Source organism: Pleurodeles waltl, chromosome 1_2, assembly GCF_031143425.1.
Source record: "Pleurodeles waltl isolate 20211129_DDA chromosome 1_2, aPleWal1.hap1.20221129, whole genome shotgun sequence".
NCBI lineage: Eukaryota > Metazoa > Chordata > Amphibia > Caudata > Salamandridae > Pleurodeles > Pleurodeles waltl.
In genome coordinates, this window is record NC_090437.1 from 959745047 (window position 1) to 959769447 (window position 24401).

A 24401-nucleotide genomic window follows, 5' to 3' on the forward strand; every position below is an offset into this window, starting at 1 on the left:
ATGCTTGATTACAGAATGTACACAACACATATGTATTCGAATATGAAGAGTCTTTCTCCCAGTTTCTATAACAATTGCTGTTCGATTCAGCCTCGAGTAGCTTAAGAATGAAAATGTTAGAGATCAAGCCCAGGTTTAGGGAAAGTCTGTCAACCTCAATGAAAGTTAGGAAGTGTAACATAAATTAGACCGAAGTAGACACAAGGAAGAAAGATAACTGGTAATAAGCTGGCTTTCGAGACACTGTTTGCCACTGCAGTTTTACTGTTTCACAGCTGTAAATAATACATGTTGCTAGCATCCAACGTAATAAACTCGATTTATGAGCCAGCAACAAAAGGATTTAAATACACGGACTTCAAATTTATTCTCAGATCTCGTAATATGAGTTTATCTTATTCAGCTCTATGACTGGTTTGGCAACAGACATTGAATAATTGGATTTAAAAAAGTCACAATTTTTGCACATCATCTCCTGTGGATTCAAGAAAAGCCACAACAGAAATATAGCAATGTACAGTGTGTAGGGTACAAAGGGCCTTGGCATAGTGTCCATGACACCCTGCGTTTATGTTTAACATTCTGGCTAACCTGGTATGTTTTCTGGAGCACGAGACCTTTGTCATGAATAGCTTGATAAGGCCACAATATTACTAACTGTTGGTAGCAGCTGATTACAGTAATGAGGCACACACCTTTTTCCTCACTTCCAGTTACAAGATTGCCAGCTGGCTCTTCGTGATTAATATGTGTAGTAGGTCACGGCTGGCCCTTCATTCCCTCTGACAGTATGCAAAGTTAATGTGCAGACGTACATGTAAGAAAAAGTATTCATGTTTGGGTCAGCCCCCTACAGTTGTAGGAGGATCTGCACGGTTAGTGTCAGCCATCGCTAGCTACTGCCCTTCTCTCTGTATCCAGCCCTTGCTACTCTTTAGACTTCCTCCTTCCTCTGGAGTTCTTAGTGAAGTCAATTGCACTATCTGGCCTTGTATCATCGTTCTCAGGAAGGAACTTTTGTTTCACGAGGCTAAACTTGAACAGTTCCATCAGGTCAAGACCTAACCTGAAAAGAGAGCCCTGTGACTATGGCCTAAAAACAGGGCGAGGGTAGTCCCTTCGCAGGAAGGCATGGGTTAACACTAGACCAAAAGGCATTCGGGTTAATTGAAATGTCCCCTCCATGGTAACAAAGGCTGTGAGAGCTTTGGATGCTGGATGAAGTTTTATCTGATGATAAGCATGTTTAAGATCTAACTTAGAAAAGTATCTAGCTCCTTTGAATAGTAAAACCAATTCACTAATATTGGGCAAAGGAAAGTGATCTGTCACAATATTTTGATTCAAACCCCTCAAGTCCACGCAAAATCTTAACTTTCCATCTTTTTTTTTTAGATAACAATAGGCGACAACCATACAGAGGCCTCCACAGGTTCTATGACCCCACTGTCCAGCATTTCATTTAAAAGTGCTTTGACTTCACCTCTGACTGGTACTGGCACCTTCCTGACTTTGTACTGCACAGGGACAGCTCCCTGCTTTAATTTGATCTCATGAACATAACCTTTTAGTACTCCCATTTCTTCTTTGAACACATTCTTTGCACCAGACAAAATATTGTCCAGTGTAGTGTCACCAATAACCATAACCTGACTGGGAGCACACGGATTAATCGTAATGCACAGATCAAATTGATGTTGCCAACCCAAAATAGGAGGACCTGACTCCGATATATACACTTTGCCCGTGACCGTCCTCCCTTTAAAAGCTATTTCTGTAAGCATGTAGCCTATAATATCAATTTGTTCTCCTTGGTACCCCCCCGGGTTAATGTCCTTGGGTAATAATCTAGTCGACGGCCACTTGAGAAGGAACAATTCCTTTGGAATAATGGTGTATAAAGAGCCAGAGTACACCATTAATTCGACAGGCACATTCCTAATAATGAACGTAGCTTTGGGTCTTTGCATTCTCCTTACCCCTACTAGACTAGTGTCAAACCCAGATACGCATTGTATCCTGTCAACCACATCACTCGCGTACGAGTTTTCTCCCTCGTCAACCACCACAGCTACTTTCCCTTTGGATACGTCCTTTCCCTTGCATACTCTGGCAAAATGCCCTTTACGTCCACATCGTCTACACTCCTTCCCAATGGTGAAACAATTCTTAAAATCAGAAGAGTGGTATCTACTACCACATTTGGAACACAATTTATTGCCAAAAGCACTACCGCCTGGAGTCCCTTTACCCGAATTTCCTCCCCACATTCTGGAGGTAACTGCAACCTCACACTCCACACGTCACATCATCGGAATATTTAACCTCCCTCTTATCCATCAATTTCATACAGGACTCAGACTCTCCAACCACTTTAGCGATCTCAATAGCATCTTTCAACTTTGGATCTCTTGCAGCCCACAACCTTTCTTGCATTTTCCTACTTCTACATTGCACTATAAGTTAGTCCCTAATTAACTCTTTCGTCATGGGCCCAAACTTGCACTTAATAGACAACTCCCTCAAACGAGGGACAAACTCGTATACAGATTCTCCCTCTTTTTTAGACTGCGTGTAGAAATTAAATCTACGCATAACCACATTTTCAGTCTTGGAAAATCTCAGTTCCAATTTATGTCTTGCCTCAACAAACACATCATCATAGGTTGCCCAGATTGATCACATGCCTTGGGTAAATATTTAAACACTCGGTGACCTTCATTGCCCAAAAAACTGAGCAAAATCGCTTTTTTTCTGTCAGGAGAAAACCCCGACCCATCCAGCGCTTCCAGATAATTGTCAAATATTTCCACCCACTCCTCCCATTCGATTGGTGGAGCACCAGGATGCATCAAAAATAGTGGAGGAGAGTTGATTGCTGCAGCCTAATTCTCCATGTCAGAGTATAAGTAAGTATAAAGTACGTCAATCACCGTTGAAGACCAGACTCGATATGTGAAACTGCACGAAATTCCCATGGTTCAATTGAACGAGTCAATCTGTGTACAATATATACCCAGTAAGACCAACAGGGGTATAATGTAGTAGAGCTGGTATTGACTTCACTGGCCTTGCATCACCAAAGATGGCCGCCACGCAGGGACGTTGATGAAATGCGTGCAGTATACTGAAGTTACAACGAAACCAGAGCGTAAGTAAACTACGCGTGTTGTGAGGAGAAGAGCACGCGCAGAGTTTGAAAAAAAATCATTCACAGCGTTCCCACGTTGCTAGGTAACATAGCTAGCACGTATGGGACGCAAACAGCCTCAGAGAAATTGAAGAAGATATAAAATACATAATGTCAATACCGGAGAGCATATGGGAATGCTTGCATGCCACCAGAGTCGTCGAAATGAAGTCGGACGCACCTCCGATCTGGACTTGGAAGTCGCGACTCTGTGATGCGTGAATCCTGAGCATCCATGACGGGTTGTAGACAGGTGAGTAACCTTGCTGGCCAACTCGTCGCCAAAATGAAGTAAATAAAGGCTCCGTATAACCACAGAAACGGAAAGGAAGCTTTATTGCAGTACAACTCAGACGCTGTGCTCTCTCTCCCAAGGTCAGCAAGTAACTGCCTCGGGAGAGAACGCCGCAAAGCACATACTTATTTAACGTTCTATTCTGTTGTCTCGAGGCCTGGAACACGAAGGATCCTCAAGACAGATTACAACACACCCCTTCCTATATGCTATATTTTGTGATGAGAACAGAAATTGTCTGCCATGAATAAAAAAATGTGACACTTTCAGTCAATAATGGTTGCTATGATACTGTGTGTATGAACTAAGGTCCACACGCAAAGAGAATTTAATAAAAAGGAAGGTTTATTCCGCACTGTACATAACGTCCGAGTTCCTGCTCAACCGCTCCCCGAATCCTATTCCCCTACCTTCTTTCTTCCATCCCATTCCATTCCAACCACCCAAGGTTCCTTAAAGGAAACCACATACCAACAAATATAACATGTGGTCAACTAAAAGGAAATTCACTTTTTGCAGCAAATCATTCCCACTACAAAACATGGGGGAAACGTTGAACTTGACTGGATACTGGACTGGGACAGCTGCAAATCCAGTATTCAAAGTTTCACTTAAAGAAACGCTGTACAATGGTGTGGAGAAAGGATAAGACAAGATATGAAAACATTGTCCGTTTTCCTTCAAAGGATAAGGACCATATCCCCAGGAATGCAGAGATGATCTATACTGCTTAGAAGGAGCTATACTGGCGTGTGCTGCAAGCTCAACGTATGTCACTTTGAGTGACACCCTGTGTGGGAGCCCATCAGCGTTTTGAGTCCCTGCAGCTGGGGTGTTAAGGCTCTTCAACTACGTTTAACACAGATGAAAGACTGGTATTTGACCTTGCAAGTGGCACACCATGTAGTAGCCCATCACTGTTATGAGCCTCTGCATCCATGACATAAGCTGCGTCTGCAAGTTGGCACCCCAACGAGATGACCATGAGCTGTAGAGATAGCATTGAGTCTCCCCCAGCACCTTGTAATTCCCTTCTAAATCGGTGCAGCTCCTGGGAAGCACCACTTTGTGCTGAGTGGGGGCATGCCTTTGGTCTGCTGCAGTGACAAACGCCAAAGGACAACACATTGGACACTATGTGCACCCCATGCCCCTCTAGTAGGTACTAGTCTTGGCTGTGCTAGGTCAAGTTCAATTGTAACCCCGATTTGCAATGCAAACCCTGTGCATATGTGCTTAATAGTAGTGAAAGCCCTTCGTTGAAAGAATAACACTGCTTGGATATTTTATTTATTATCTTTACTATCTAACTTCACTAGTTTTTCAGCCCCACACCACATTCCAAAAGGAAGCTTTGATTGTTCGACCTAGCTAACCACTGAAAGTAAAAGCTTACAGGAGTACTTGGCAATTTAGAAATCCCACAGTAGTACTTGGTTTCTGTGTTTAAAAGGACAGCAACAATACTGATACAAGTACTGCTTCAGTGCCTTTAAGTCACGCAGGGCCTTAAGAACATGCGTGACAGACTGCTTACTAGTTACTTCTCCATTTTGCATTTCCAAATTATTTGAAACTCTACTACCTCCAGATAGGACGCTTACAATAAATATTCATTTAGGCAAGCAAAGGCGCACATAAAACAGATTCTGGGAATCGTGGCTAGCTTGAACTGAACTGAACAGTGGACGCTGGGTTTCTTCTTCTGGGATTCTGCTACATACAACACCCGTAGCCAAAGAGCTCTGCAAAACAGACTGCAACTATCTCCATAATAATGACGCTGAATTGAAGAATCAGTTACATGCAGCTTATTTAGAGAGCTAGCTGCTGTTTGCTGGTTCAGGAAACGCCACAAATATGGAGAGGTGCTGACCGCTTTCAAACGAGGTTCTCTCTCAAAGTCCAAGATTCTTTTCAATGGGCAGGGACACGTAAAATGGGTAGAAGTGTGTGTGAGTGTAGTCTCTGGCCACATGGGGTAATTCAATCCATTATGCTCGGTCTCTTCTAAATGCTTCCTACGAGAGTAAACCTATAACCAGGGTGAGTGAGGCAACAAAGCTTGTGTAGAGAATGCTACCACACAGGAGAGACAGTATTGGCAAACTGAGAATGTAGTGAATCGATCATGCAATCTTATTGGAGTTTTCACTAAGGTGGACTGCTCTGCTACCATCCCCTACTATCTTTGCAGGTGACAGTAAAAGCTTATCGGCCTTGGACAAAGAATTGTATTGTAGATAGAAAAAGTGGAATAAGCGAAAAGATCTCAAAAGTGAACAAGTGAATACACAACTTCTGCCTGTCACTTTAGTGTAACAATGGTGCAAAGATTTCAAGCTAGTGTGCCAAGATGTTTCTATTAGGAATCCGGGCCTTAATGCTAGTGGCAATTGAGAAGCTCCCCCAACCAACTCCCCTTGTCACCACCAACTCTCCTTATCAGGTTTGTGACTAGAAGCCTGGGGACTTCTAACATTGTCAGGAGGTGCTATGTACACCCTTTTTTCGATGGAGAGAGCTAACCAACTGCTCAGCTAAGGAGGTGCAACAGAGCTGTCCTTACATATGAAAGATGATACTCGGAAGAAAATCAGAAGAAGCTGAGGCAGGAAGAAACGGACAATGTCCACTACCGATTCAGGGAAGGAGCTAAACTGCTCTCGATGGTTGAGGCCCAAGGATTCCAAAGTGACCCCACAGTGGGAGTGAAAATGTGTACCCCAAAAGATCAAGGGTGTTAGAAATTGGATTTCGGGTTGGCAGAGGTATGCACCCTGTCCAAGCAGGAACCACAATCCTAGTCATGGTAAGTCAGATACACACCATACATAAACCTGTGATCAACCCCTGGTAGCTTAGCACAGAGCAGTCAGTCTTAACTTAAGAGGCAATTTGTAAATTATTTGTGCAACACTTCGAACAGTAAAGCAGTGAAAACACCACACAAAAAGTTAAACCTAGTTAGAACAAATAATGCTTAATTTAATATATAAAACAAGACCAAAAAAACAAAAATTCAATAAGTAGAACATGAGTTATGAATTTTCAAAGAATAAACAGTAAAATAGCACCTAGAACCAATACACGTTTACTTGCGATATCTGGTCGCGCTGGACGAAGACGAAGTCAAGAGTTCAAGTCAACCGTGATGGAGCATGGACTGTAAATGTAAATGTAAATTAGCACTTGTATAGCGCACTACTCACCCGTTAGGGTCTCAAGGCGCTGTACTCATACCGCTATGGAACCCCTCCTGGCTTTTCCCTGTGAGGCGCCCACTCCTGAGCACCCCCAGGGTGAAGCCAGGCATCCAAGCGCTGTTGGGGACCTTGTGGAGATTAAGCAAGCTATTGCCCAGAGTTGCAGAGTGGGACCCATGAATTAGATTAGGCACCGAGGCGAGAATTATCTGGTCAAGGGGAATTGAGCCCAAGACCTGCCGAAGCGGGACTTGAACCCTGGTCTTGAGCCAGATCTCTGCTTCAGGGTCTGCCGCTCTAACCATTGAGCCACACTTCTCCACGGACTGGCTACAGGGAACCCAGTGAGGCCCGCTGAACTAAAGTACCTTAGTCCTGGTTGCATCAATGGAGATGGGCAGAGCAGAGGAGGCAATGTGCCAGTGTCAATCCCCGCAGCAGAGGAGATACATTAATTTTCCCCACGCAGTCAACGAGATGCATTGATTTTCCCAGACGCAGCAACAGCGATAGCAGGGTGCGGTGGTTCTGAAAGCAATGTGCCGGAGTTGTCCTCGCAGGAGGGGAGATGCATTGATTTTCCCCACACAGCGGAAGCGATGCAGTGACCAAAAGGTGCTGCGGTTCCAAAGGCAAGCCCTTGGAGTCACTTTGGTCTGGGTTGGAGAGGTGCAGATCCAGTCCGTCTTGCTACCAGGCAAGGACAGCAGCAGGTCAGAACAGCATTAGTTCAGCACAGTGACAGTACTTTCGGCAGCACATCAGTCCTTCTTCCTGGGAAAGTATCCACAGGTCCAGAAGTGTACTGAGTTGGTGGTGTCTGAGGTCCAGTACTTATACCCAGTTGTGCCTTTGAAGCTGGGGAGACTTCAAAGAGATGCCTTTGAAGTGCACAGAGTCCCTGCCATTCCTGCCCTGGCTCTAGCCTCACACAGGAGGGTATGCAGCCCCATTGAGTGGGGGCAGGACACACACAGCCTAACCAGGTGTGTCAACTCCTCCCTCCATGTCCAGGATGGTCCATCAAGCTGTGGATAGCTCTTCAGTCACACCTAAGCTTCCTTTGTGTGTGGCTGTCTAGAGGGAATACACAAGCGCAGCATTCACTCACCTCAGACGTGTATTTAAAGATAAGTAGAAGGCACCAAATGATTAAAGTAAGAAATTGCCAACTTTCTAAAAGTGGTGTTTTCAGAATTACAATTTAAAATCCAAGTTCACCATGAGTTGTTATTTTAAATTGTGATTCCAGAGACAGCTAATTTGAGGGGGTCCCATCCCTTCCCACTTGGAAATTACACTTCTAAAATATAATAAGGTATTCCCAATGGTATTCTATGGGAGCAATAGGCCAGTAATAAAAACAAATGTAGGAGGGGTGACCTATATGTATCAAAAAGGTAGTTTTGGGCATGACAAGTGGGGACACTTGCCAGGTTGACATGGCAGTTTCAAACTGCACACAGAGACTCTGCAATGGCAGGCCTGAGACATGTTTGAAGTGCTACTGAATTGGGTGGCACAATCAGTGCTGCAGGCCTCCTATTAGCATTTAATTTACAGACCATGGTCACAGGTAGTGCACTTTATTAGTTCAATCGTCTATAAGCCAATGTTACCATGTGTAATGCTATTGGTATCTAACTATTGCTCCATCTTGACCACTAACTCCATTTTGTGTTTAGCTTAGCTTCAAACACCGTCACATTGGTGGTGCAGGTATTTTTCCACACACAACTTAGGCAACATGTTTTTCGCTCTTCTCGTTCTTTCTCAGCAAGGCAGGGATATAACATGGTTGTGTGAGGGAGAGATAAGGATGTACCAGAGAATGTTTATGGTACGGCAGGGAACAGTTCAGTCTTGGGTGGGCACCTTGGGATGTCACCAATCTCTAAACGTGCTCTTTCAACACGGACCTGGTACGACCAGCGTTTGAACAACAACTTTCTGTATGGGTGAGGGAGTTTCTAGAATTCTCCTCTCCAGCTTGTTTAAAATATATAAGAAGGAAGCTTGAGGACCAGGGTTAGATAGAACTCATTTCCCGGTGGGGACGCCTTGCTCGGATACCATTGAGGGTAGTTCTCTCTTTTCGCGGTCGTTTGGGTTCACAACTTGAATCTGGCAAAGGAGATGATGTTGCATGCATTTTTAATTCTTATTTTTAGCTCTGCGTTGTGCATGAGTATAAAATCACTATATATAGATATATTATCCATGGTTGAAGTAGGGTATTTTCTTTATTTCTCTGATCATTATTATTCTACTGCTGTGATTATTTTCAAAAGTGTACTTGTGTTAATGCATTTGACATGAACACTTTCCCTGTACGATCCTTGAGAAGTGCATTGATAAATTCATTACTCAGACTAAGAGTGCTGCATTTTTGGCATTCCTTTTATTTTGTCTTCTCTCAGTCTGAAGTATAGCAACTATGTTTTAGGCAGACAGCACAAACACTGGCTAGCAGTGGTAATGTGCCTAGAATCCTAAGGCCAACAAAAACTAATTTGTTTAAAAAAAGTGTCAGGAAAAGGCAAAAAGGTCTGGGCATTGCCCTTCTGAAAGCATGACCAACAACTTATGTTTGAGAACAATAAAATAGATTTGCGCCACTAACGAATATCGGACTACAGTCTGCAATTCCTGCAAGGAAGAAACAAGAGTATTGCAGGAGAGCCATATAGACCAAGAAGATTGCATCCAATACTGAGGGTAACAAGACACCTAGCTTGTTTGGGTGCTGGTTTTGTTTTTGGGCTCAAGGAAGAATCCAAGCCACAAGACCCATCAAGCAGTGAGAACTGTAACTCTAACACAGCCTTCTCAACTGGTGTGCTAACCTTGCACCGGTGTTCTAGGCATGGATCACATACCAAAGAGCAGGGGCAGAGAAGAGTCACTACTTCTCACATCTCATGGCCTGTTCAGGGCACACCATGTCAAACCACACAGCCCAGATGATAATCAAATGCAGAGTCAGCACCACCAAATAACTAAGTGAGACAACAAATTATTTCTGCCAAGCCAGAGTGCAGAGAAAGGGTGGGGAAAGAGACTATTACCAGTGGCGAAGGACACTTGAGGGCCGCTGATCTTTACCCTGCATATTCACCCTAGAGACTCTTTGGCTACCAAACACCCCTGAGGAGCCCTCCTGTTACTGGGCAAGGACTACTGCATAATGAATAACAAGGAGGTTGTTCCTCATGAGCAGCATGTGCTGACACTCTCATAATAGCAGAGCCATAGCCTTCCCTTTCAGATGATGTAGTTACTCACGTTGGTCTTCTGGACAGCTGGATTAGCTTCACTAGCCATGAGTTGGCTCCCAAACTGCAGCGGCTCTCGCACAGAGCTAAGCCTTCTTGTCCTTGGTACACAAATTCCCTCAAAGAGGTGAAGAGTGAGTGCAAGCATCTTGAAAGACAGTGGAAACAGTCATATAATCCGACCGCTAAGGCTAGGTATAAAGCTGCCTTAAAAAAAAATATTATAAAGAGATCAAAATGGCAAAAAAACTATTATGAGGATAGGATTGCTAATGCTGGTAATAGGTCTAGGAAAATCTTCAAAATAGTGGAATCCTCTAAGTTGCCAGAGGCCAGGGTAGGGCACCAGATGCCCACAGTGGAATGGTGTGAACAACTGGCTCACTATTTTCAGACCAAGACCCCGAATATACATGCCACCCTTCTCCCTTCCAAGCAGCTGGAGGAGACCCTAGCTCACTGTTTAATCCATCTAAGACCCTTGATAGGTTCAACCTGATCGCCATGGAAGACTCTCTCGCAGCAATGTGTAGTCTTAATTCTGGCTCTCCATCTGACCCAGCGTTATCAATCCTCCAGCCAACAAACTTTTGAATGCCTTTCTGTCATCAGCCATAGTGTTGGGTGCCTGGAAGCAGGCAAAAATTCTGAAAAAAAAAAACAGTTAGCCTATCTCAGGGTTTTTTGTGGGTCCTAGAAACTGAACCTAGCCCTGCGACAGACAGCGATAGCCTGGAACAGAGCCCCATGGACCAGAATTAATGTTTTGAACAAGATCCTTTTCTTGATAGGGAGCCAACGAAGATCTTGCAGATGAGAAGACATCCACTTTCTAATCAGCATGTTCAACCGTAGACGAGATGTGGCATTTTGGACTACTTGAAGCTCGCCCAACAACTGTTCTAGCGATCTGAAATATAAGGCATTGCCATAATCCAATCTGGAAGTTATCAAGGCGTGAATCACCGTCTTCTTAGCTGAAAAAGACAAGAAATGCAAAAACCTTCCTAAAGAGTGTAGAAATCCAAAATAAGTGCCACCCACTGACCTGGTTTAATACTAATATGACATATGTTGATCCAATTTGACGCCTAGGTTCTTACCTGAGCCCTCCTGCAAACCGTAAGACCAAAAGGTCTGCCAAAATTCAGGCGCAGTATTACCAAAAAACTAAATTTCAGTTTTGTCCACGTTTCACTTGAGTTGGAGTGGTCCATCCACCGAACGTCAGGCAGGTTTTAATCCGAACTCCAGATATCTCTTTTCCCTTACTAAATTAAAAAAGCAGCTGCGTAACATCACCATGTGATATAAGTTTCGCCCCATGGCTTCAGCAATCTTGGCCAAGGGAGTAAGATACAGACTGAATAAGGTTGGACTTAATGCCAAGCACTGGGGAACTCACACTGTCAATTCACCTGGTGCCCGAGGAGAAAGCAGGAATCCAGATTTGTTGGCTTCTACCTGCCAGAAAGAAAGAAAGCCATTTTAAGGCTAGTCCTGTTAAACCAATGGCCTGGAGACGTGCTAGAAGTCTGTAGTGGGGAACAATATCAAAGACTGCTGATAGATCTAGCATTATCTGCACAGTTTTCCCATAATATCTAAAGTACGTTTGATCTGTTCCAAGACCTCCATAAGCATTGTCTCTGTACCAAAGCAAGGTTTAAAGCCAGAATGGCCAGGATGAAGTAAGCTAACAGCTTCTAGGTATAGGGAAAGCAGACAGTTCATGTGCTTTTCAAGAATTTTGGAAAATGCTGGAAGCAAGGAGACTGGCCTATAGTTTGAAGGAATACTGGGGTCCACCATGGCTTTTTTATGACGGGTAAAATCTTCATTTGCTTCCAGGAGGAAGGTACCGTCGCGGTTGTTAATGACATATTAAGCACCCTGTTTAGTAAGGGGTGAACGATGGAGACCCCGGCTACTAGTAGGTTAGGTGAGCATAGATCAGATGGCAAGCCTGATTTCAGAGTACCCAAAGATAACAACGAGGTCTCCAATTATATCAGCTCAAAGCTGGCAAGAGCATTCAATCGATCAAATAACTCTGCATCTGACCATATCCCAGTGGACAAACTGGCATGCATTTTCTGAATCTCAGTCTGAAAATACATGGCCGGTTGTTCACAGCACTCCATCGAGGGATGGTGAGACCTTAAGCTCGCTGCCTGAGTCATAAAAAGTTTAACAATCACAAATATTTCTCTTTCTTTATTGTCTGGTCACTCAATCTTATTTTCAATGTAATTTTGTTTAGCTGCTCTTAATTCTGCATGGTATTTCTAAAGAGCTGATTTATAGGTTTTCTTATCATCTATATTATACTCTTTCTCCATTGCTTTTACAGTGCCTTGCATCTTTTTCTCTGCCCTAAGACTGTGGGAGAACCACAGACTGGAAGGCTTATTTATGCTTGTTCTACGAGGAAAAGGTGGTGTCACTTTATCAATAGAGTCCCTCTTCCAGTTATCAAGCAGCCCGACGTCATTCTCTAACTGACCTAGGCGAGAGGGAGAGCTAGCTGCCAAAGAGTGAGTAAATTCCAAGTGCTGGATTTTATGGAATGCTCTATAAATTGCAGGTAAACTGCTACCAGGAGCATCAGTCTTAGTTAGGGCCTGCCACAAGAATTTGATCAGGTAATGATCTGACCGAACCTGAAGACTAGGATCCTCTGCTTGCACCATCTTATTAGAAAACATCTGGTCTAGGACATGACCAGCCTGATGAGCCAGTTTAAATATATATTGACTAAGATCTAAGGAAGACATCATAGCTCGACGCTCCTTTGCCTCATTGTCATCTGCTTTGTCCCTGTGCACGTTAAGGTCACCTAAAACCAGATAATGAGTATATCTCACAGCCAGGTGAGCCACAGCCATCTCTAAAGATTTGAGAAACCAACTCGCCAACCCTGGAGGCCTGTTAATAGGCGCACATGTGAGAGAATGCTGATGTGACAGAGTGATACAGAAGCCCATTGCTTCAGCATCTACCAGGCCCTCAATCTCAAAGGTTTGGAATTCCCACGCTTCCTTGAGAACCAAGTCTATGCCTCCTCTCCTGCCTGATATACGATCCTTCTTATAAATCTTAAAACCCTTAGGAATGGCTTTTCAATGGCCGGATAAGATGCATCAGCAAACCATGTCTCTGTCACAAAAAGTAAATCCAAAATCGCTTCCTCCAACAGATCAAAAATATGGTCAGTGTCTTTCAGCAGCGAGCGGGCATTAATCAGAGCTGACGAAAACTGAGTCCTTCCCTTCCTAGATACTTTGTGGAAGCAGTGTTCCTCATATTTAATGGAGCAGTTATCTGAAAAAAGCATCAAGAGCAAAGGTAGTTAGTTTTAGAAGAAATTCTAAGCAGTGGAACGTTACATTTATGGGCGAGCCTCAAAAGAAGATTTTTGCAATAATGTAGGGGTTTATTACTTTCTGGTGGAAGATGGGCATCATGGCTGGTGCTGGTTGCTTCAGGACGCTAACAGGCGCAGACGGCTTGCCTTAGGCACGCTTTCAGGGCACCAGCAGGTGCCTAACTTTACACATCAGTCGTGGAACGACTAAAGCGTGCACTGCCTTAATGTGGCGGCTCTAGTTACCCAGTTGAGGGAAAATGAGCGTGTAGTCCTCACTTGAGTTATTAGCTGCTCCCAACGATAAACTAAAGTGTCCCAGTTGAACCCACACATTCAATTTTAACTCAACAGTTGAACAGTTGCTAAAATCAGTTTTAAAATATAAAAACTGTAAAGTGTGTAGAGAGTGTGTGCAAAGCAGCAAAGTTTTGTGCAAAACAGCAAGATCATACCTAATGCTACCAGAATACACCCTGTCAATATACAAATACATGTATAATAAGCATGAACACAAGATTGGTAATTGTTTGCTTTCAAAACATAATGTACACACAAAAGAGTGCAGCTTGAAAAAAAAATTGCTGAACAATTATTCAGCTTTAAATACAATTTCTATAAGGCATCACTTAGTAAAACATGTTTGATGCAGGCCATTTTTTTTTTTTTAAACAATTAATGGAGAATAAATGTGAATCCATTATGGGTATCATTATAGCAACATAATAAATTGAGGGCCAGATTCTTAACACAACACATTAAAGTGCACCCATAAATATATATCCTAGCATTGATGCAGAATTAGGAATTCACAAAAGTTAACAGAAGTACGCCTGAAAACGCTAATGTTTGTGAATTCCATTCCAAAATATGCTATGCAATTGCAAATTCACTTTCCCTGCATCCTTGTTTTCCTACCCTAGAAAAATGTGTTCTCCTGCCTTTGGCAATAGTACATTTCCAAACTTTTCCAGTGTGGGAAGAGGTTGGAGGATTTGGGGTATTCCCTGAAACATGTTAACTTGTTGGTGTGCAAAAATTCACATAGCATTCAATCTTGGAACCTTGACTTCCCGCCTATTTCTTTCTGTTGTTTTTACTGGTGTAGACCACCCTTTGCATTTAGATGTGTAGAAAGGTGTCACAATCAGAGCCTTGCTAAAATCTAAACACTGATACATGGGCACTGGCATAATATGAGAAGCTATTGTCAGAGCTGTGACAGAACGAGAATGCTGCCATAATATGTCACCTGACTCGGCGGCACCAAAAGTGACAAGTGTATTTTTTTTTATAGGCAAGTAGATTTACGAAGCATCCCATTCCTTGGACCAGTAGAATTCCACACACCTGCTATTCAATAAAACAAATTCCATATATATATGCCACTGAACCTAATCATCAGCCAGAAAGTACCAGGCGACACCAATCTCATTACCAAACACAAGGCTCAATTGCTGACCAGTGACATACACTCTGTGGTCGATACTTGCTGGTTTCATTCTTCCCTTCCTTGGCTCACAAACTGCTCTAAATGTATCTCCGTTACCTGTAAACTCCATTGACCAATGGGGAGCATTAATCCTTAAATTCAAACTAAGGCAAATGGTATTTAGTGCCAGGAAGGGGGTAAGAGGAGCAAACAGCACCTAATTTCGATACACAGGAGTAAACTAAATAGGATCTTATTCATCTTTACTTACTCGCAAACATTCTTACAATCAACAAACGTTCACATTGTTTCAGATTTTACTTGAGAAACTTGGAGACCGGCTCTTTAACATTTAGCATGCATGCTAAAAAGAGATCTGACAGTCAGATATTCCAATTCTGTGCAACACCTTTTATTAAACTTGGTACTAAACCTTACTTGATTCATCGTACAACTCATGCTGGGTCCGTCTTGTTTCAGATATTTTGAATAGATTCTATTTATTGGAGCTGGAGTTTACATATAAAAATCACATTTTACACAACTCTGCAAAACCATAACCTAGATTAAAGTGGGACTACGCAGAAGCTATTTAGATCCTTCTTTTAGCAAATGACACCCTCTTATTCAGAGAGCTCATAGGAACGGAACACCAACCCTACCCACACTGCTGCTAGTCTCTGCACCCAGAGTCAACCCTGCCAAATGTCAGGGCCTGACAAACCCTTATGAAGGTGTGCAGGTAAGGTGGGGATGTTTTTTTCAGGATAAGCAGCAGATTGGACCAAGCTTTCGAATCTCAAACAGAATAAGGGTGAGTCGCCCGCAGATTATTCATACAGGCTTTAGGATGCGTTTGAGAGATACTCTGGCAATGCCCATCTGACGAACAGGGCTCTGGAAACATTGGGTGCTGCATGGATTGTTACCGAATGTGAGAAAGTCAGTTTATGACTATATGTACTGGAAGGCAAAGAAATTAGTGGATTTGGTGACTTTCATGGACCATTTTATAGCTTTGCAGGACAGAAAGGAGGTGAATGTTAAGCCCAAATGAATATCTTTGAAGCTGCAGAACAAGCAGCAAAATGTGAAAAGGGGGAGGATGGGGAGCCCCTCAAAGTGTGGGCCTTGGGGACTAAAAATGGGCAAAAAGGTAGCGGGGGAAATGGGTAGAAGAAAAGCCCCATGATCATGTTTTGCTTGTGGCCAGTGGAGGCATTGGAAAACGGACTGCCTTAATGCACTTCAAATCTACCAAGTCTTGCTGATCAGTCTGAATTTAACCAAGTTACATGGAATTTCTATCTAAATTTTTAGCAAAGCCAAAGAGGTTCTGACTAAGCGCTGAATACCATAAACCCAGAAACGTCCCCATGTGGATTGCTTGATCAATGCTAAAAGCACCACTTGCCTCAACAACACCGATGCTAGTCACTCAGTTCCTGAAAACCTTTCCCTCAATACCTCTCCCAGGCTTATCCATAGATGAAGTTAATATTTCTAGTCAGCATGTTCACCATCACATTTCTGCCTTTGTCTCTTTTTACTTTGGACCCATTATTGATAAACATGCATTCCTATTTGATCCTACCCCACCGACCAATGTACTGTGGCGAGCCATTTTATTTTAAGCAAACTTAGTTCCTGGTCTGATTCCTTGTCCCTGGCCAGTAGTTGAGCTCAGAATACAAATTGCACCCAGGTCATGGGTACTGGTCCTCGAAATAGACCCAACATTTCTACAAATGTGCATATTCTTAGTCATATCGAAATTTGAAATATGTTACCAGTGCCTGAAACAGCAGATCCCCTGCAAACTCCCGTTATTGTTTTCTGCCTGCTTTCCTATACATCTTCATGACGCACGCACGCTTCTTAATGGTATTCTCACATCCAGACATACAGAAGGAGCAGAAAGGGCATCAAACCATGTCTATACAGCCCAGATCAGCAAAATGACAAAGTGCATAAACAACATGGAAATTGAAATAATGTCTACGATTGGAGAGTCCAACATATCAAGTCACGTGCATTTACCTTGTCAGCACATTCTTAACTTATTGTGTTAGTACGGTAATTTGTAATATATATTCTAGAGGAGTTTCCCAGCACGGATACTACATAGCACTGCCAACCAAGACGTCACTATAACCCCAGAATCCTCGAGCCACAACCCACAGTTACACATCAAAGCAGTGCTCGTGATCAGCAAAAAGGATTTACAGCAGCTGCCAAAAAAAGTTCCAATGGAGCTCCAAGCAGCACCCACTAGTACCAAACATCTGCCGGAAGCTGCTCCGCTCAGATGAGGAAGTAAACAAAGCGAGCATTCTCTACATCCCTCGTGGAAACGCGTATAGATCTCACCCACTGTCCACCCATCCTGCATGATACACATCCGCGTGACTCGCAAGGTTGTGTCAGGGCTTTATGGTGTGGGCCGCTGTACTAGGGGCAGCATCTCTACACTGTCAGCAAGGGGCAGACTGCGGCGCTGACGGCTACCCTGCCCCCTCGTGACACCTCAAATCACCGGCCAGCCAATCGCAGCGTAGCCGGTGGCGCTGACAAACCGAGAGTCTGAGGGAGGGGGAGCTGGGGGCTAACACGGTAGCAAGCGCAGAGCTGCAGTCCTCCCTGCGCCCTATTAGAGCCTTAAACACGGAGTCAAATCCAAGCACCGGCGAATTGTGTTGCAGCTGCATTTGTGCATCGCCTGCCAGACATGTACTTACTATGAGCACCGGATCGGGCGGCTTCCTGCGGACTGGCGCTACCTCCGATCCCCGCTTCAACTGCTCCGGAGCCACTCACTGCCGCGGCCTGGAGCATTAGCAGGCCGCTTCTCCTCCCTCCTCGGCTCACAGGACTCCAGCGTTCAGCGGTTTGAAAATGGCGCGGCAGGAAGCCGGGAAACAGAGCCGGGGCAGCGGCAGAGCTTCCACCGCTCCCTGCGTATCCCATGGCAACCCCGTTAGAGAACCCTGGGGCCGCAAAGGCAAGAGAGCAGCGCCGCCTCCCGGAGAGCGAGGAATTTACACGGGCACCGGGCCGCAGTGTGCACACAGAGTCAGATCGCTCGGTTTAAATGTACATTGACAGTAGGTCCCCAGGACACATGTACCAAGGAGCTAGAATCAGCAAACAATACAAGGGGAGCCCACAAATTTTGAGGCTGCGGCAACGAAAAAGAAAGTACCCATAAGAATAGAGGTTGACAGTCATTTTTAATATGTTAAAACATGAACTCTGCATAGGTGCAAAGTTTGCAGACTGCTTATGTGTGGCACATAATTGCCAACATTTCAGAATAGGGGAGAGGGAGACTTTGAAAAATACAACAGGAGAATGCATTTTACCCATTGACATTGAAGAAAAAGCAATTTCAGACAGGAGACAGCCAAAACAAAGCCATTTTTGGCTTTAAAAATCGTGAGTCTCCCACCTCAATCTGGCATGTATGGTGACTTTTTGGTCTTACTGTACCTATGAGTCGCCACGGTCAACGTGTTCACTTAACTTTTACTGTGTGGAACACAATTAAAAAAAATAACTTGCACGTTCACAGTGCTTTCTCAGTCACAGCTTGACACCTCATATCACTATGAAATACAGCAGTCAAACTTCCCTACCATGCCAACCAGGATCCAGTTCTGTTTCTCTATGGTTATGATATATATATATATATATATATATATATATATATATATATATATATATATATATATATATATATATATATATATATATATATATATATATATATATATATATATATATATATATATGCGCTAAAAAGTCATTCCACGGTCACATTCCAGTCTTTGACGGCACCACCAATTCGGAACCAAACAAATCCATTTAATTCAATGCATGAAGTATAAAGTGCTGAGTGCAACTCCAAGACAAATGGCAACGCGTTTCAGCCTGAGCCTTCTACTGGCCATAGAGTTACACATAACCAGTGTATTTAAACCATGTGACCACCCCCTTCTACCAATTAAAACCTAGTTACTATTCGATCGCTAACTACTCCACTGTGTGGGTGCCCTTTAGTTTTTTTCTCTCTCTCTTTCTCTCTGATGGCGGAGAGAATATTTGAAACAATCATGGCCCGTAGTGATTGCTAGCGTGCATGTTTAATACATAGTTTAAATTGTCTAGAAACAAAAGATAAAGTACTTTGAGCTCATTTTTTGACAACAAGGTGTACAAAGACATGTCACATATATTCCAGTTTAATATTCTCACCCCCATCACCAGCCTCTTCAATTGATTTATATACTTGAATTTCAATTGGCCACCAACATAGCAGAGTGAGAATCTCTATACTGGTATATATAGAGAGATATGTCTAGATTTACACATACTCTGACTGAATTAACCAATTGACTTTCATAACGAAAAAGAGTGCATTTCCCATAGATTAATTTATCTTGCATTTATCTTTTATTTAAGGTGTGTTATTTTATTTGCAGTTACCTTTGCATATTACTAAAAAATATACATATTGAAAGTACTTGTTTTATATTAAACACTAGGGGTCTGATGTAAAAAAGCAATGTTGCGGTCACAAAAAGGCCAATTTGGCCGTTTGCAACTGCAAAATGGTCTCGTACAATGTGCCATCCCTATTTTGTGAGTAGGTATCCTGTTACCAACTCTCAAAATAGGGATTGCGACTTGCACTTAGTAAGGGGTGTTCCAAGGGCATCACTTCCTAATTGCAACTCGCAGGCCCATGTATAATTGTTTTGTGACTGCGAATAAGGTCACAAAACAACTGCAGTTAACACCAATTTCAAATTGGTGTTAACCCATATGCAAACCGGATGGGTCCCCATGGTACCCCATTCCCTTTAACAAAAATGTTTTTTAAGAGCGGACAGTGATTCCCACAAACCACTGCCTACTCTGAAAAAATTTAAAGAAAACTTTTCATTTTTATTTTGGAAATGCATCTTGTTTTCCTTTAAGGGAAACAGCCAGCATAAAAAAATGCTTTATTGAAAAAACAGTCATAGACATGTTGGTCTGCTGACACCATTCCCAGCAGTCCACCATTTCCAAATGGGTCGCAAATTGTGACCTGTCTCATGAATATTAATGAGGCAGGTCCTTTGTAACCCAATTGGGAATCACTAACAGTGTATCAGACACTGTTGTACATTACAGATTGAGACTTGCAATTTGCAACTCGCAAAAAAATACAAATTGCGAGTCGCAATCTGTAATGTTCACACTGAGGAACCAGGAAAGATTAGACCCCCACCCGGGGTCTCCTTCCCAGCGGTGGAGGGACACCCGTTATGTCCTCAGGGTCAATTTAGCAGAGAGTTCATAAATCAGACGGAGTTACCAACTGGAGGAATAAAGAGAAGTTTATTACATGGATTATAGCTCGAGCTAATACAGAGTCCCAGGACAGTCAAGTGACTATCCTACGGAGTCTGCCCCTTCACTCTGGGGCACCCAACCTTATATACACACAAAACTGCTTAGTCAGAGGACAACTCCACCCCTATCGTATTCAAGGACCTCTGCGGTCTTCAGAATATTTCAGGGATACACATGTGCTGGGAGAAGGTACAGATGCAGCTGGCAGGAGGTGGCAACGACCTGTACAAACTTGTTCTGGCAGTTACTGATTAAGCACGACTATTCTCGGAACTGTAATTGGAAAAAGTAATATGGCAGCGATAAGCAGATTGCAGCCCAAGGCTGCAAGCACAAGGTCAATCATCAAAGTTCAGGAGGTTTGTCGAGCACATGGCAACATAATAAAGATAAACAGAGGCCTAGCAGCTATGGTGTATGATTAACTTTATGTACATTTTCTCAATACCTCCTTTTGCCATTGTGAGGCAAGTTTGAACGTCATTCAATGTCTATGTTAATGGACATAAGTTCTTTTATCTCCTGCTCAAGGGACAGCATAACCGTGTGTTGAGGAGGGCGAACAGGCCAGGGGGCAAGTGATGCCATACAGCAACCGCACAAAGCAGGTAGGCACTGTACACAAAGACAACAGGTGAGGAATACAGCAGAAAGCACAAAAAGGAATATTAGTATCTTCCAGCCCCATTGGGAAATCAAGCCCCAAAACCAGTCGGTCAAGGACCATGTTCCTTCGTCTTGGTGTATTGTGGAAGCTATCATATGCAACCTTTGAATAGCTTTATACACTGAAGGGGCATTGTCTGGTATATAAATGCAGCAGCTCGATCCAATCAAAGTACAAACTCCACCACGGTCTGCCAAGATAATGTCAAGAACCATTCTGTTTTGAAAAGTAACAAGGCGGTCAGCAGCGAGCTCTGCAGTGATGTTACTCAGACCTCCTGCTGTTTCATTTATTGTTGCTTCCACAACTCTTGTGAGATGTCTGATATCCCTACTGTTCATCATAGGGCCCCAAAATGGAAGGACTCCTTTAAAGTAGTCCAATGCTTCTTGTGCTGAGGTATCTTCTGCAGATATTACCCCTCTCCGAGTCCTGTGGTGTTGAGGGCCAGCTGTGTAAGTTGGTGGTAGTAACCAAGCAATGTAACACGTGCCGGTCCAGGTGGGTACCAAGGAGGTGTAGGCATTATTACCACAAACAAAATATGAGTTTCGCGATGGTATCATGGTAGGCCAATTAGTTCCATTCAATATTACTGTAGCATTACAGTTACTGGCACCTACACTTCTATTACCACTTTTCTGAAAACAAAGTGGAGCCTTGACCTGTGTTACAAAAAATCTTCGGTCAATCCGGGGTGTGGTATTAAAGGATAAAAAATATATGTCAGTAGACCTATTTCGTCGGTCAGCATATTCTGACTTTTCTTCCTTTGTTCCATAAACTCTCGTTCCAGTGGGCCAGCATAACCGGTATAGGTGGGTGACCAATAGTCCGGAATTAGTAGCATCCATTGAGGTAGCCCAAATGGCTGATAGTTCATACCAGGCGCTGCAGGAGCCATCAAAAGAAAAAGGGAATGCAATATATGGCAACCTTCTTTGCACGGAACTCGGTAGCAAGCCACATATCCAACAATTTGTTCTATTTACAGCCAGCTGATGTTGATGTAACATAGATATGAAGGTATTGTTTTCATATTCCTTACGTCGTCCTTCCTCATGGGGTGGTAAGGAAACATGGCTGTGTTCTGGAGGCAGTGGCATAGTTGGTGAGACCTCTGAGTCAGAATCATGTATTACCCACCCAATGCAGGACAGAAGTACCAAAAATAGTATCGTTATGGTGAGAAAAGCGATACGTGGGCCTAATAGTCTTTTTAAATTACTTATTTTCTTCTTTTTCCTCTTGTCTTCTTGTATAACATCCATTTCTCTTTATTGCTTGTCCCACTAGCAGTTCAGTCCAACCTAGGTGCTGCCCGTGACTGGTGGTTGCTTCACTGTGGGGTGATTCCAGCAGTCCTATTGACACACTCTGGTCCGCCCGACAGTCAAAATCACGGCCCTGCAGCTATCGTCAGACTTAATACAGGGGACAAGCAATCAGTTCATTGTTCATTTTCTTATTTTCGTGGGCGGAAATCGTATCTTGTGGACTGTGGTATGGTATGGTCAGGAAACAATTGTTCAGTGTGACCTAAATCTGAGGGAACCTCCTGCAGCACACTGTCGTTCTGTTTTTTTATCACTCCGCGTAGTGTTGCTGAAATGGTCCTCAGTCGTCGGGTGGTCACCACTTTTTATTTCATCAGAGGGTACGAATAGGGGTACTTTCTTACAGTGGGATGCATGTATCCAATTCTTAGCTCCCTCGACTTTAACTGCTGTTCGAGTAGCAAGGAGGACCTGTCGCGGACCTTTCCATCGAGGTTTGAGACTCTTTTTTCTGCTGGAAATTCTTTGTGAGGACCCAGTCTCCAGGTAGTATCTTGTGGCCTGGATCAGTGGATACAGATGGGAGTGCTTCACGCACCTGTTGGTGAATAGAACGCAAAGAATTATTGAGTTCATTTAAATAGTCCATCAAAACAGGATGTTCTAGTTCTGAGTACTTGTGAGGTCGAGGGACCCCCCAGACATTTGCTGGCCTACCCATCACTATCTCATGGGGTGACAACCCTGATCTAGAGTGAGGCGTCATCCTGACAGACATTAAAGCCAGGGGCAACGCGTCCGGCCACCGTATACTGCGTTCTGCGCATATCTTTGACATCTTCAATTTAAGTGTGCCATTATATTTTTCAACTAGTCCTGCTGACTGGGGGTGGTTAGCTGCATGAAACTTCTGGCGGAGGCCCAACCCTTCACACACCCTTTTCATCACCTGCCCTACAAAATGACTCCCATTATCTGACCAGACACACCTTGGGACCCCAAACCGTGGGAAGAACTCCTTCAGAAGTACCTTTGCGGTGGTAAGGGCAGTATTATCTTTAGTAGGGTAAGCTTCTACCCACTTACTAAACATGCAGACCACAACTAGGACATATTTCAAATTATTACACCTTTCCATCTCAATATAATCCATTTGTAGTACTTCAAAGGGATGCATTGGTGGGGAAAAATGCCCAGCGGGGACTGAGGCACCCTTCCCGATGTTATGTTGTAAACAAATCATGCAGGATTGAACCAATTGGTCAGCTACTCTTCTGATATTTTTATTAGACCAAACCGGATCAAGCAAATCACAGATGCTTTTCGCACTAACGTGTGCAGGACCATGGGCCATAGTCACTACTGGCAGCACGAATGCATCGGGTAACATCCATCTTTCCCTCTGTGACAGATCTGTCCAGCACAGCGTATTTTCATCTAACTTGGCCTTCCCTTCTTCCCATTCCTTTCTCTCCTGTTCAGTTGCCTCATCCTGTATCTTCCTGACACTCTCTACCGTGTTCCCAAATATTTCATGGGGACGAACCTTCTCTGTACTATCTCCCACATACATGTGTCCTGTCTTTGCATACGCTGTATCTTTTGCTGTCTGATCGGCTAGGGCGTTGCCCTGTCCAGTTTCATCTGTCACCTTTTTGTGTGCACTACACTTCATGATAGCAATTGTTTTGGGCAACGCCAGGGCAGAAAGTAAGTTAGTTATAAGGATCCCATGTTGAATACGTGTCCCATGTGAAGTGAGGAATCCTCGTTCTGCCCACAAGCGACCAAAATTGTGCGCTACGCCAAATGCATACTGACTATCCGTGTAAACATTCACAATAAGTCCTTTACTTAACTCACAGGCTCGTGGTAGAGCTATTAATTCTGCGGCCTGAGCAGAGTTATGTGGTATTCTAGCTGTTTCAACTACAGTGGTAGCTGTTGTAACTGCATAGGCTGCAGAGGTAGTGCCATCGGGTAGCTTGATGCATGAGCCATCTACGTATAATATGCCATCAGTTTCTCTCAGTGGAGTGTCCTGTAAGTCCACTCTCCCTTTTGTTTCATCCTCCGTCCGGAGAATGAAGTCATGTATGTCATCATAAGAATCTTCAGTTTTTTCAGTAATTGGCAATAAAGTGGCAGGATGGAGCGTGTTGCACCTTTTTAATGTTATATGACTAGCTAAAAGTGTCAGTTCATAAGTAGTTAATCGTGCATTAGTAAGATGCTGTGTTTTTGTTTTGTTTAATAGTGCGTCAACAGTGTGTGGGACCAACAGGGTGAGGG

At 43.5% G+C, this 24401-nt stretch overlaps 1 protein-coding gene across 1 annotated transcript in view; it reads right to left on the reverse strand.

Annotated features, from left to right (window-relative positions):
- Positions 1-17651, reverse strand: part of CEP135 (centrosomal protein 135) — a 278727-nt gene extending 261076 nt beyond the window's left edge. The window contains exon 1 of the mRNA XM_069200895.1: positions 17504-17651. The gene's annotated coding sequence lies outside the window, so the exon portion shown is untranslated. The remainder of the gene's footprint in view (positions 1-17503) is intronic.
- Between the last annotated feature and the right edge of the window lie 6750 nt (positions 17652-24401).